The 13,437-nt window shown below is 42.9% G+C and overlaps 1 gene segment (V, D, J or C); it reads right to left on the bottom strand.

Annotated features, from left to right (window-relative positions):
• The window catches only part of LOC102184629, a 106,877-nt gene that overhangs the window by 37,151 nt on the left and 56,289 nt on the right, over positions 1 to 13,437 (bottom strand).

Here is a 13,437-nt window from a genome sequence, read left to right as displayed (position 1 = left end):
CTGGCGGGCTACAGTTCATGGGGTCGCATAGAGTCAGACATGACTGAAGCATGCACGCACTATCAACAAAACTGACAATTTAAGTTGGTGCTAGAGGAAATAATACAGGAATTCACATATTGACAGAGTATGGATGCATGTTACTGACTCAACAAAGCAGCAGCAGGTCCAGCCCATGTCTCAAGAGAAGAAATGATATCCTGCTTCCCTCAGAGACCACAGGGGGGCCCTTGGTTTCTTTCCTGTGTGTTGTAAGTTGGGGCATCTCACAGTCTCAGATCAGGTCATCTGTGCTGTTTTCAGCTCTTTAGGACAAGTGTGTAGCTCTGGGGTTTCCGAGGACAAGACTGAGAGGAGTGAGGTTTGTGAAGACCTCCTGGGAAGTCAGGCATCTCCTTCAGTCTTCTCGCATCTTCTTGGAGCATGCTAGACAACATGTCTGGTTTAGTCTGGTTTCCTTCTTTCTTTCTCTGGATCTAACTGTCCACTGGCAACTTTCCTAAGGAGGATCCTGTCAGTTACCGTAAGAGGTAAACTGAACACAGCAGGGAGATGAGCTGGTAGGCAGGTCGCTAGGGATAAGACACAGTCTTGTGGTCACCCTGTTTTGGCTTTAGAACTACATGTGCCCATGGGAAATGAGACTTGAGCAAATAAGCTCACTGCTCTGCAGGAAAATGGGACGAGCTGTGTGGAAGACAGGAGCAAAAGATGCAGGCTGGGTTTGCACAGGTGTACATGGCCTGGTGAAAACTCCTCATTCATTGATCATTCCTCTCTTACGAGTTTAACTGTTTTAGATTCCACGTGTAAGTGATATCATATGGTATTTGTCTTTCTCCGTTTGACTTATCTCATTGAGCATAATGTGCTCCAGGTCCATTCATATCGCCCATATGGTAGGTTTTCTTCCTTTCACACCACTGGATAATATTCTACTATATATGAAATGGAACATATATAATGGAATATATATATATATATAATGGAATATATATATATACATACACACAATGGAATATATATATAATATACAATGGAATATATATATATTATACACAATGAAATTATATTCTACCCACACCTCTTTCCCCTTTGGTAACCATTAATTAGTTTTCTGTCTGTGAGTCTGTTTCTTCGTAAAATAAGTTTGTTTGTACCATTTTGGGGGGCTTCCCTGGTGGCTAAGCAGTAAAAGAATCTACCTACAATGCAGGAGATGTGGGTTCAATCCCTGGGTTGGGAAGGTCCCGTGGAGGAGGGCATGGGAATCTTCCCAGCTCACGGGTTTTCTCCACCACTCAGCACAAGGCAGCTCCTCTCCAGGTGTCCCCATCTCATCTGAGCCCATTCAAGTCTTAGGGGCTTATGTTGAAAATGGGACAGTAGCACTCAGTATCTCAGCAGTCCTAAGCACAGGCTTCTGTCTTGTGTTTCTGCAGCATTTGTCTGCCATCTAATGGCAGTTTTGTGGCAGTTATAAAATTTTCAATGTGGAATCTCAAAGCATCTTGACTGTGAGATTTTTACTGTTATTAATACTTCTGAAACTGATAGTTTCTTCCATCACTAGTCTGTATACGCCTTAGAAAACACACAAAATTTCTATCCTCAATAATCCAGTCATCTAAACAGGAATTCAGGAAAGATATTGGTCATAAAAGAGTTAGAGCTAGGTTCTTGAGCCACATGAAATGTCAAAGACATCTCTTGGTTTTGGGAAAGAGCAGGTGGGACGGGAGGGTCCCTGCAGGTACAATGGCAAGGGCCGAGTGGGTAGGAGCAGGCTCCTAGTCTAGAACTGTCAACCCAGCCTCATCCTCTCTTCCCAGAAAGCTCTACAAAGCACTCTTGAGAACCATAGTAGCTGTACCAGCCAAGGAAGCATCAGGACCAAGAGTGTGTGAGGTTTGTGCTCTGAGCCATAACACCACTGAGTGACCAGGGGTGATCTTTTGGACCATTACTGAATAATTCAATTTTCTGTGATGATGAAAGTGCCAGCATTTGTGTTGCTCAATATGGCAACCATTGGGGATTCCCAGGTGGCTCTAGTGGTAAAGAATACACCTGCCAACATAGGAGACAAAACAGAGGAGGGTTTGATCCCTGGGTCAGGAGGATCCCCTGGAGGAGGGCATGGCAACCCACATTAGCCACAGGTGACCACTGAGCACCTAGAATGCAGGTGGTGCAGCTGAGAAGCTATGTTTTGAATTTTAAGTAATTCTACTTTAAGTTGTTGGCATCACGGACTAGATGGACGTGAGTCTGAGTGAACTCCGGGAGATGGTGATGGACAGGGAGGCCTGGCGTGCTGCGAATCATGGGGTTGCAAAGAGTCAGACACGACTGAGCGACTGAACTGAACTGAACTGAATTTAAGTTGTGAAGCTACATGTGGTTCATATTTACTATGATAGTGGGTACAGTTTTAAACTTTAGTAATCGGCAATATCAATGTGCTGCTGACACTTAAGCACAAATGAACATGAATTGTTCATGGTAATAAAAAATGCCTAGAGAAGGATATTGGTCCTGACAATCAAGAATAAAGAGAGAGAAAGATAAAGATTTTCCAACTGCAGATTGACTTTTGTATGTAGATGAAGAAGGAGATAATAAAAATCTCTGATAAGTGGCAAAGAGTATAGTATGTCCTCTTAGCATGAGGAGTGATGCCCTGTATTTCATATGACAAATGACATGTGAAACAAAAATGCCCATTTAACTCTTCCACCAATATGTGATCTCTCAAGAAACCTTCTCACTTGTTCATCGACCAGATACATGTTATCGTTGGTGAATGGGTTCTAAATAGGTAACTTGGGGATTCTCGATAACAACTTCCATGGACTAGGAGTGCTATGCTTTATCCAGGGCTTGTAACAGAGGACTCAGATTCCTTCCTTTATTCCAGCTAAACATTCTCTCTGGGAGAATCTACTTTTCCTAAGCACCGGCTTCATATCTACTATCCTGCTGTTGATGGACCAGTTTCCAAACACGTAAAGTTTACTATCTAGTGCCTTCTGCATTCTCAGTCAAAAATGCTCCACTGGCAAAATGAACCTTAATGCTAGTCTGACTTGACAAGAGTCCAGGCTTCAGGGTCCGCTCCACAGTGGGCTCAGCTGGTTTCTCCTTTGCACCCATGGTAACCAACACTGGAATCCATGGGCTTCACTGCCACTTCAGTACTGTGCCATGTCCTGATTATTTCATGCTCGGCTCCACTTAATTCCCTTTTGGCCTGAATGAGTAACTTTAGCCTCTGCAGAGGAAATCACAAAATTTTACCAACTTAGAACGAGCAGTTTACAAAAGCAGGTAGAGAGGATAAAAGAGAACGATCTTCAAAACTTTTTCACCCAATGTGAAAAATTACCGTGGGTAAAGACCATCCCCAAATAGGAAAAGGAGTTCGTCAAGGCTGTATATTGTCACCCTGCTTATTTAACTTCTATGCAGAGTACATCATGAGAAACACTGGGCTGGAAGAAGCACAAGCTGGAATCTAGATTGCCGGGAGAAATAACAATAACCTCAGATATGCAGATCACACCACCCTTATGGCAGAAAGTGAAGAAGAACTAAAAAGCCTCTTGATGAAAGAGGAGAGTGAACAAGTTGGCTTAAAGCTCAACATTCAGAAAACGAAGATCATGGCATCTGGTCCCATCACTTCATGGCAAACAGATGGGAAACAGTGGAAACAGTGTCAGACTTTATTTTTGGGGGGGGGTCCAAAATCACTGCAGATGGTGACTGCAGCCATGAAAGTAAAAGACGCTTACTCCTTGAAAGAAAAGTTATGACCAACCTAGATAGCATATTGAAAAGCAGAGACATTACTTTGCCAACAAAGGTCCGTCTAGTCAAGGCTATGGTTTTTCCAGTGGTCATGTATGGATGTGAGAGTTGGACTGTGAAGAAAACTGAGCACTGAAGAATTGATGCTTTTGAACTGTGGTGTTAGAGAAGACTCTTGAGAGTCTCTTGGACTGCAAGGAGATCCAACCTGTCCATTCTGAATGAGATTAGCCCTGGGTGTTCTTTGGAAGGAATGATGCTAAAGCTGAAACTCCAGTACTTTGGCCACCTCATGCAAAGAGTTGACTCATTGGAAAAGACTCTGAGGCTGGGAAGGATTGGGGGCAGGAGGAAAAGGGGATGACAGAGGATGAGATGGCTGGATGGCATCGCCAACTCGATGGATGTGAGTTTGAATGAACTCCAGGAGTTGGTGATGGACAGGGAGGCCTGGCGTGCTGCAATTCATGGGGGCGCAAAGAGTCGGACACGACTGAGCGACTGAACTGAACTGAACTGAACTGAAGACCATTCCTAAGAAAAAGAAATGCAAAAAAGCAAAATGGCTGTCTAGGGAGGCATTACAAATAGCTGTGAGAAGAGAAGCCAAAAGCAAAGGAGAAAAGGAAAGATATACCCATTTGAATGCAGAGTTCCAAAGAATAGCAAGGAGAGATAAGAAAGCCTTCCTCAGTGATCAATGCAAAGAAATAGAGGAAAACAATAGAATGGGAAAGACTAGAGATCTCTTCATGAAAATTAGAGATACCAAGGGAACATTTCATGCAAAGATGGGCTCGATAAAGGACAGAAATGGTATGGACCTAACAGAAGCAGAAGATATTAAGAAGAGGTGGCAAGAATACACAAAAGAACTGTACAAAAAAGAGCTTCATGACCCAGATAATCATGATGGTGTGATCACTCACCTAGAGCCAGACATCCTGGAATGTGAAGTCAAGTGGACCTTAGAAAGCATCACTTGAACAAAGCTAGTGGAGGTGATGGAATTCCAGTTGAGCTGTTTCAAATCCTGAAAGATGATGCTGTGAAAGTGCTGCACTCAATATGCCAACAAATTTGGAAACCTCAGCAGTGGCCACAGGACTGGAAGAGGTCAGTTTTCATTCCAATCCCAAAGAAAGGCAATGCCATAGAATGCTCCAACTACTGCAAAATTGCACTCATCTCACACGCTAGCAAAGCAATGCTCAAAATTCTCCAAGCCAGGCTTCAACAGGATATGAACCATAAACTTCCTGATGTTCAAGCAGGTTTTAGAAAAGGCAGAGGAACCAGAGATCAAATTACCAACATCCCCTGGATTATCAAAAAAGCAAGAGAGTTCCAGAAAAACATCTATTTCTGATTATTGACTACGCCAAAGCCCTTGTGTAGATCACAATAAACTGTGGAAAATTCTGAGAGAGATGGGAATACCAGACCACCTGACCTGCCTCTTGAGAAATCTGCATGCAAGTCAGGAAGCAACAGTTAGAACTGGACATGGAACAACAGACTGGTTCCTAATAGGAAAAGGAGTTCGTCAAGGCTGTATATTGTCACCCTGCTTATTTAACTTCTATGCAGAGTACATCATGAGAAACGCTGGGCTGGATGAAGCACAAGCTGGAGTCTAGATTGCCGGGAGAAATATCAACAACCTCAGATATGCAGATGACACCACCCTTATGGCAGAAAGTGAAGAAGAACTAAAGAGCCTCTTGATGAAAGTGAAAGAGGAGAGTGAAAAAGTTGGCTTAAAGCTCAACATTCAGAAAACTAAGATCATGGCATCCAGTCCCATCGCTTCTTGGTAAATAGATGGGAAACAGTGGAAACAGTGTCAGACTTTATTTTGGGGGGCTCCAAAATCACTGCAGATGGTGATGGTAGCCATTAAATTAAAAGATGCTTACTCCTTGGAAGAAAAGCTATGACCAAAGTAGACAGCATATTAAAAAGCAGAGACATTACTTTGCCAACAAAGGTCCTTCTAGAAAAGGCTATGGTTTTTCCAGTAATTATGTATGGATGTGAGAGTTGGACTATAAACAAAGCTGAGCACTGAAGAATTGATGCTTTTGAACTGTGGTGTTGTTGAAGACTCTTGCGAGTCCCTTGGACTGCAAGGAGATCCAACCAGTCCATCCTAAAGGAGATCAGTCCTGGGTGTTCACTGGAAGGACTGATGCTGAAGCTGAAACTCCAGTACTCTGGCCACCTGATGTGAAGAGCTGACTCATTGGGAAAGATCCTGATGGTGGGAAAGATTGAAGGCAGAAAAGAAGGGGACAACAGAGGATGAGATGGTTCAATGGCATCACGGACTCAATGGACATGAGTTTGAGTAAATTCCGGGAGTTGGTGATGGACAGGGAAGCCTGGAGTGCTGCAGTCCATGGGGTCGCAAAGAGTAGGACACAACTGAGCGACCGAACTGAACTGAACTGAGAGAAGATAAAAGGATGTAAGACAGAGCCTACTGGGTTTCAGCTTGGCTGGGGTTGACTCAGACACATGGTGTAGTTATGCTGTTGCCCCAGTAGCTCCTGCAGTGATCAGAAGAAGTGCATGGTCCTGCCTGGTTCTTCTGTCCACTCAGACTGAGCAAGTTTTTGCTCAGTGTGAGCAGTATTATAGCTCTGCTGACAGTAAGACGTTGCAGCATCTTCACTTCTAGACTAGTGACAGTGAGGGTGAAATCTGTCCCAGATCTGCTTCTGCTGACCTGAGATGGGATCCATGAGATGGACTGGGAGGCATACTTTATAAGGAACTTGGGAGCCTGATTTGGTTTCTGCTGCTACCAGTGCAAGCTGCTGTCAGTGTCCTGGCTGGCCCAGCAGGTGATGGCGGCTTCCTCCCCTGAAGTTTTATACAGGAGGGCTGGAGACTGGGTCAGAATAATCTCCCCACTGGAGGCCGAAACCATGCATGAAACATCAGTAGATCATAACTATATGCTTATAGAATTCACCATCAATCTAGTTAGATAAGGAAAGATTATTCTTTATACATTTCAAATATTTCAGAATTATTCATAAGCCAAATTCATGTGCTAAAGATTTCCCCATGAAGAAAGTGAATCAGCCATTGGCGTCATACCCCTACTCTTCTTTTGTCCAGGTATTCTCACCTGGAAACCAGAGGATCCAAAGCCCCAGAAGCTGTGATGGAAACACCATGTTGCTGCTTCTGCCTTGTCTGTGTTGCTCATGCCTCATCTCAAGGTGAAGCCCTTCTTACAAGGTTCTAAGAGGCAGGTCTCTTCACATGTTAGAGGAAGAAAATGTGCAAAATGGATATTTCATATTGGTTTAAATAGTCATGTATGTTGTGGCTCAGGTGGTAAAGAACCTACCTACAATGTGGGAGACCTGCGTTCGATCCCTCGGTTGGGAAGATCCCCTGGAGAAAGCAAAGGCTACCCACTCCTGTATTCTGGCCTGGAGAATCCCATGGACTGAATAGTCCATGGGGTCACAAAGAGCTGGACGTGACTGAGTGACTGTCACTTTCACTTTTCATGATTGTCAAGAGAGCAGGTGCCCTTGTGGCTTCACTGAGTGTATTATGTCTCCTTCTGCTGCTGATTTAGAGTTGAGACATGTTGAGGATTTTTTTCCAACACCTTCACTGATGTACAACAAACTACACCTGGGCTTCCCCAGTGGTTCCAATGGTAAAGAACCTGCCTCCCAACACAGGAAACTCTGGAGATACAGGTTCGATCCCTGGGTTGGGGAGATCCTCTGCAGGAGGGCAAGGCAACCCAATGTAAATATTCCTAGTATTTCTAGTATTCTTGCCTGGAGAATCCCCATGGACAGAAGAGTCTGGCAGGGTACAGTCCATAGGGTCACAAAGAGTTGGATACGAATGAAGCCACTTAGCATGAATTGCATGTATTTGGTGTGCTCAATTTAATGGGTTTGGACATATGTGCATACGCCCATGAAGTATCATCAAGATCAAAGTATTGGATACATTGTTGTCTCTTAAAATATCTATCACATTCCATTATGTATTTCATTATTGTTGTTGTCATCAGGATTTTAATTTAATCAATTTATTTTTTATGTAATAATGAAGCCCTACTTTCTGAACAAATGTTTAAGTTCACAATATGGTGCTGAGAACTTTAGGTACTATGTTGTACAGCAGGTCTCCGGAACTTCCTCATCTCCAGAGCTGAAACTTTACTCTCATTATTTTAAAAAGTTTTGTCCATGCTTGGTCCATGCAGAATTGAGCAAGAGAATAAAAACACACAAACTGATGTAGTCCTCTGGAGTAGTTTATGATTATGAAGAATAAAAAGCAGCTCACATTCTCAGTCTTGGTCCCAGACACTGTTAATTCTCTTGCTCTCAGTCACAGTGGAGGCTGAAGAAACTTGGGTTGTCTGGACATTTCATGGTGCATCATATAAAACGATACTGGGTGGAGGACACGTATTTAATAGATTTTCTGGGCAAGAAATTGCAAGGACTTCTGGTGACTGGTAAAAATATATGTGCTCCAGAAGATGTGGTGTAAATCCTACCAAAATTCATGGGTTGCCAAGCAGTGATTGTGGCAGGGGGTCCAGATGCCTGAGGCAGGCTGCCACATCCTATCCAAGATAAAGAACAAGTAACTGACACTTGTCCTCCTATCACTGAGGATGACACATAGTGTTTTGAGAGTCTGTGGAATGTTGACACAACATATTAAACCCTGGGTCCACAGAACCAGCCGTTGTTGTTGTTCAGTTGCTAAGTCATGTCCAACTCTTGGAGACGCCACAGATTGCAGCATACCAGGCTTCCCTGTCCTTCCCCATCTCCTGGAGTTAGCTCAGACTGATGTTCATTGAGTCAGTGATGCCATCCAACCATTTCATCCTATGTCATCCCCTACTCCTCCATGATACAGAGGAGATTGGAATTGTGGCCATGATGACATAAAGCCAAATGTCAAGAAAGTTGATGAGAGATAAGACTTTGACATATTTTAGTTTGCATCAGTTCGGTTCAGTTCAGTTGCTCAGTTGTGTCCGACTCTTTGCAACCCCATAAGTTGCAGCACACCACTGTTCAAAAGCATCAATTCTTCGGTGCTCAGCCTTCTTCACAGTCCAACTCTCACATCCATACATGACCACTAGAAAAACTATAGCCTTGACTAGACGCACCTTTGCTGGCAAAGTAATGTCCCTGCTTTTGAATATGCTATCTAGGTTGGTCATAACTTTCCTTCCAAGGAGTAAGTGTCTTTTAATTTCATGGCTGCAATCACCATCTGCAGTGATTTTGGAGCCCCCCAAATAAAGTCTGACACTGTTTCCGCTGTTTCCCCATCTATTTGCCATGAAGTGATGGGACCAGATGCCATGATCTTCGTTTTCTGAATGTTGGGCTTTAAGCCAGGTTTTTCACTCTCCTCTTCCACTTTCATCAAGAGGCTTTTTAGTTCCTCTTCATTTTCTGCCATAAGGGTGGTGTTATCTGCATATCTGATGCCATTGATACTTCTCCCGGCAATCTTGATTCCAGCTTGTGCTTCTTCCAGCCCAGGATTTCTCATGATGTACTCTGTACAGAAGTTAAATAAGCAGGATGACAATATACAGCCTTGACATACTCCTTTTCCTATTTGGAACCAGTCTGTTGTTCCATGTCCAGTTCTAACTGTTGCTTCCTGACCTGCATACAGATTCTCAAGAGGCAGGTCAGGTGGTCTGGTATTCCCATCTCTTTCAGAATTTTCTACAGTTTCTTGTGATCCACACAGTCAAAGGCTTTGGCATAGTCAACAAAGCAGAAATAGATATTTTTCTGGAACTCTCTTGCTTTTTCCATGATCCAGCAAATGTTGGCAATTTGATCTCTGGTTCCTCTGCCTTTTCTAAAACCTGCTTGAACATCAGAAAGTTCACGGTTCACGTATTGCTGAAGCCTGGCTTGGAGAATTTTGAGCATTACTTTACTAGCGTGTGGATGAGTGCAATTGTGCAGTAGTTTGAGCATTCTTTGGCATTGCCTTTCTTTGGGACTGGAATGAAAACTGACCTTTTCCAGTCCTGTGGCCACTGCTGAGGTTTCCAAATTTGTTGGCATATTGAGTGCAGCACTTTCACAGCATCATCTTTCAGGATTTGAAACAGCTCAACTGGAATTCCATCACCTCCACTAGCTTTGTTCGTAGTGATGCTTTCTAAGGTCCACTTGACTTCACATTCCAGGATGTCTGGCTCTAGGTGAGTGATCACACCATTGTGATCGTCTGGGTCGTGAAGATCTTTTTTGTACTGTTCTGTGTATTCTTGCTACCTCTTCTTAATATCTTCTGCTTCTGTTAGGTCCGTACCATTTCTGTCCTTTATTGAGCCCATCTTTGCATGCAATGTTCCCTTGGTATCTCTAATTTTCATGAAGAAATCTCTAGTCTTTCCCATTCTATTGTTTTCCTCTATTTCTTTGCATTGATCACTGAGGAAGGCTTTCTTATCTCTTCTTGCTCTTCTTTGGAACTCTGCATTCAGACGCTTATATCTTTCCTTTTCTCCTTTGCTTTTTACCTCTCTTCTTTTCACAGCTATTTGTAATGCCTCCCTAGACAGCCATTTTGCTTTTTTGCATTTCTTTTCCATGGGGATGGTCTTGATCCCTGTCTCCTGTGCAATGTCACAAACCTCATTCCATAGTTCTTCAGGCACTGTATCAGATCTAGGCCCTTAAATCTATTTCTCACTTCCACTGTATAACCATAAGGGATTTGATTTAAGTCATACCTGAATGGTCTAGTGTTTTCCCTACTTTCTTCCATTTGAGTCTGAATTTGGCAATAAGGAGTTCATGATCTGAGCCACAGTCAGCTCCCGGTCTTGTTTTTGCTAACTGTATGGAGCTTCTCCATCTTTGGCTGCAAAGAATATAATCAATCTGATTTTGGTGTTGACCACCTGGTGATGTTGATGTGTAGTTTGCGTAAATGTGAACTATTCCCATACATTTTGAAACACACTCTTTTCAAACTATATGCCACTAATTTGATGTGGTTATAACATCTGTGTTTATATTAATTTAATTTTTAATTTTGCATTGATTAGAAATAAAAGTATATATTTTTTCAATATATGGTTTCCACTACTGGGTGTATACCTTGAGGAAAGCAGAATTGAAAAAGATACATGTACCCCAATATTCATTGCAGCAGTATTTACAATAGTTAGGACAGTGAAGTGGAGAAGGCAATGGCACCCCACTCCAGGGCTCTTGCCTGGAAGATCCCATGGGCAGAGGAGCCTGGTAGGCTTCAGTCCATGGGGTTGCTAAGAGTCGGACATGACTGAGCACCTTCACTTTCATCTTTCACTTTCATGCATTGGAGAAGGAAATGGCAACCCACTCCAGTGTTCTTGCCTGGAGAATCCCAGGGACAGGGGAGCCTGCTGGGCTGCCATCTATGGGGTCGCACAGCGTCGGACACGACTGAAGCGGCTTAGCAGGACAGTAAAGCAACCTAGATGTCCATTGACAGGTGAATGGATAAGGAAGTTGGGGTACATACACACAATGAAATAGTATTCTGCTATAAAAAGAGATGCATTTGAGTCAGTTCTAATGAGGTGGATGAACCTAGAGCCTATTATACAGAGTGAAGTAAATCACAAAATGACAAACATCATATATTAACTCATATGGGACCTCGAAAGATTAGACTGATGATCCTACTTGCAAAACAGCAAAGGAGAAACAGACATTTTGGACACAGAGGGGAAGGAAAGCATGGGATGAGATGAAAGAATAGCATTGAGACATAAGCATTACCATTTGCAAAATAGACAGGCAGTGGGAGTTTGATGTATGGTGCAGGGTACCTAAAGCTGGTGCTCTGTGATAACCTAGACAGGTGGGATGCGGAGGGAGGTGGGGGGTGGATTTCAAGAGGGAGGGGACATATGTATACTTAAAATCTATTCACACAGATGTATGGCAAAACCATCATAATGTTGTAAAGTAATTATCCTCTAATTTTTTTTAAAAAACCCTCTTAAATGGCCTCATTGGGCAGAAAAAAAAAAACAAAAAACAAAACAAACCTCTTCAGCTGAATGAACATACCCTAAAACATAATTTTTAAGCAGCTGTACAGAGCACCTGTTATCTTATTAAAAAGTAGATCGCTTTTTTAAAATTGATAAAGTAAATTTAAGATGGTGTTGCTGTTTAGTCTCTTAGTTGTGTCCGACTCTGTGTGATCCCATGGAGAAGCCCACCAGGCTCCTCAGTCCATGGAATTCTTCAGGCAAGAATACTGGAGTGGGTTGCCATTTCCTTCTTCAGGGGATCTTCTGGACACAAGGATCGAACCTGTGTCTTCTGTATTGGCAGGTGGATTCTTTACTGCTGAGTCACCAGCGAGCCTGCTGTATTTCACATGTTGTGATAAGCAGTTTCTCAATGATTCTGATGATGCTGTTTGATTCCAAACAAACTCTGAGTAGCAACGTGTTTTATGTATAAGCAAAAGAATTCTATATCCACATTTTGGTGACTGGGGTTTTTTTTGGTAAAGAAAGTTTTTTCAAGTGTTTTAGTCTAATGCTGCTATATATTTCATGCACTTTCCTCATTTTTCTGTTTACTAATTAATGATCATTAAAGGTTAATGATTCTTCTTTGTTATAAGCCCAGACTTGCTGTCACTATTCAGAAGCACATTCAAATATATGCTGGGACCAGCCTAAATGGAAAGGTTCTGAGACATGGGATATAATGACCACACTGATGAACCTGCTGTCAAATTTCTACTATCATCTTCACATATTGAAGCACATTTTTAAAACCACTTTTTCTTCTATGGTTTTCTGTAGAGTTGTTTAATGATGGGCACTCCAATGAGACTGGAAGGTCAGAAAAGGAAAATTCAATATATATCAGCACCTGCAGGCAGATACATGGACACAGGCAAGAGCTGAGAATCACCTGAGGGACTACAGACAGCTTGCGACATCTGCACTCCCATCCCTGGGTGTCATAGGCCCCTTAATTTGGCCACAGCCTACATTTCCAGTGACGAATATGTTCTGGCTTCTGTGGAAGCACCAGGGAATCACTTATTCTATCATTGCTTCACCTAGTATCACACTCCCCAGAGTTAAAAAAGGTTATAGTTCAGACGCACATTCTGAGTATTTTCAAAAAACCCTGCTTGGAAGATACAGACTGGCTTTTCTTTGCTGAAAGGACCCTGAATGGTGCTGGGAGCCAGATTCCTCATGTGTAATCATCTGTCCTTTATTAAATCATGCATTGTTGTATCTGTGCTGCTGGCACTGAGGAGGGGCAAAGAGAGTTAGGGAGCTGGTCTTGCCCCTTGCATCAGACCTTCTAGTCACATTCAAAGAGCGGGTGCATCTCTGAAATGCTCTCAGCAGATGGAGGCACCCAGAGCAGCTGGGGCAGTCCAGCCTCACACATGTGCGTTTCTGAGTGGATTTTGTTCAGGTGTGTAACAGAGGGGGAGGTGTGCTATCATACTGTAGACAGTAATAAGTTGCAACATCTTCAGCCTCCAGGCTGCTGATGGCAACAGTGAAGTCTGTCCCAGATCAACTGCCACCAAACCTGGATG

Source organism: Capra hircus, chromosome 11 (assembly GCF_001704415.2).
Source record: "Capra hircus breed San Clemente chromosome 11, ASM170441v1, whole genome shotgun sequence".
Classification (NCBI taxonomy): domain Eukaryota; kingdom Metazoa; phylum Chordata; class Mammalia; order Artiodactyla; family Bovidae; genus Capra; species Capra hircus.
The sequence above is the reverse complement of the archived record's forward strand: the minus strand, read 5'-3'. Positions and strand labels throughout refer to the sequence as shown.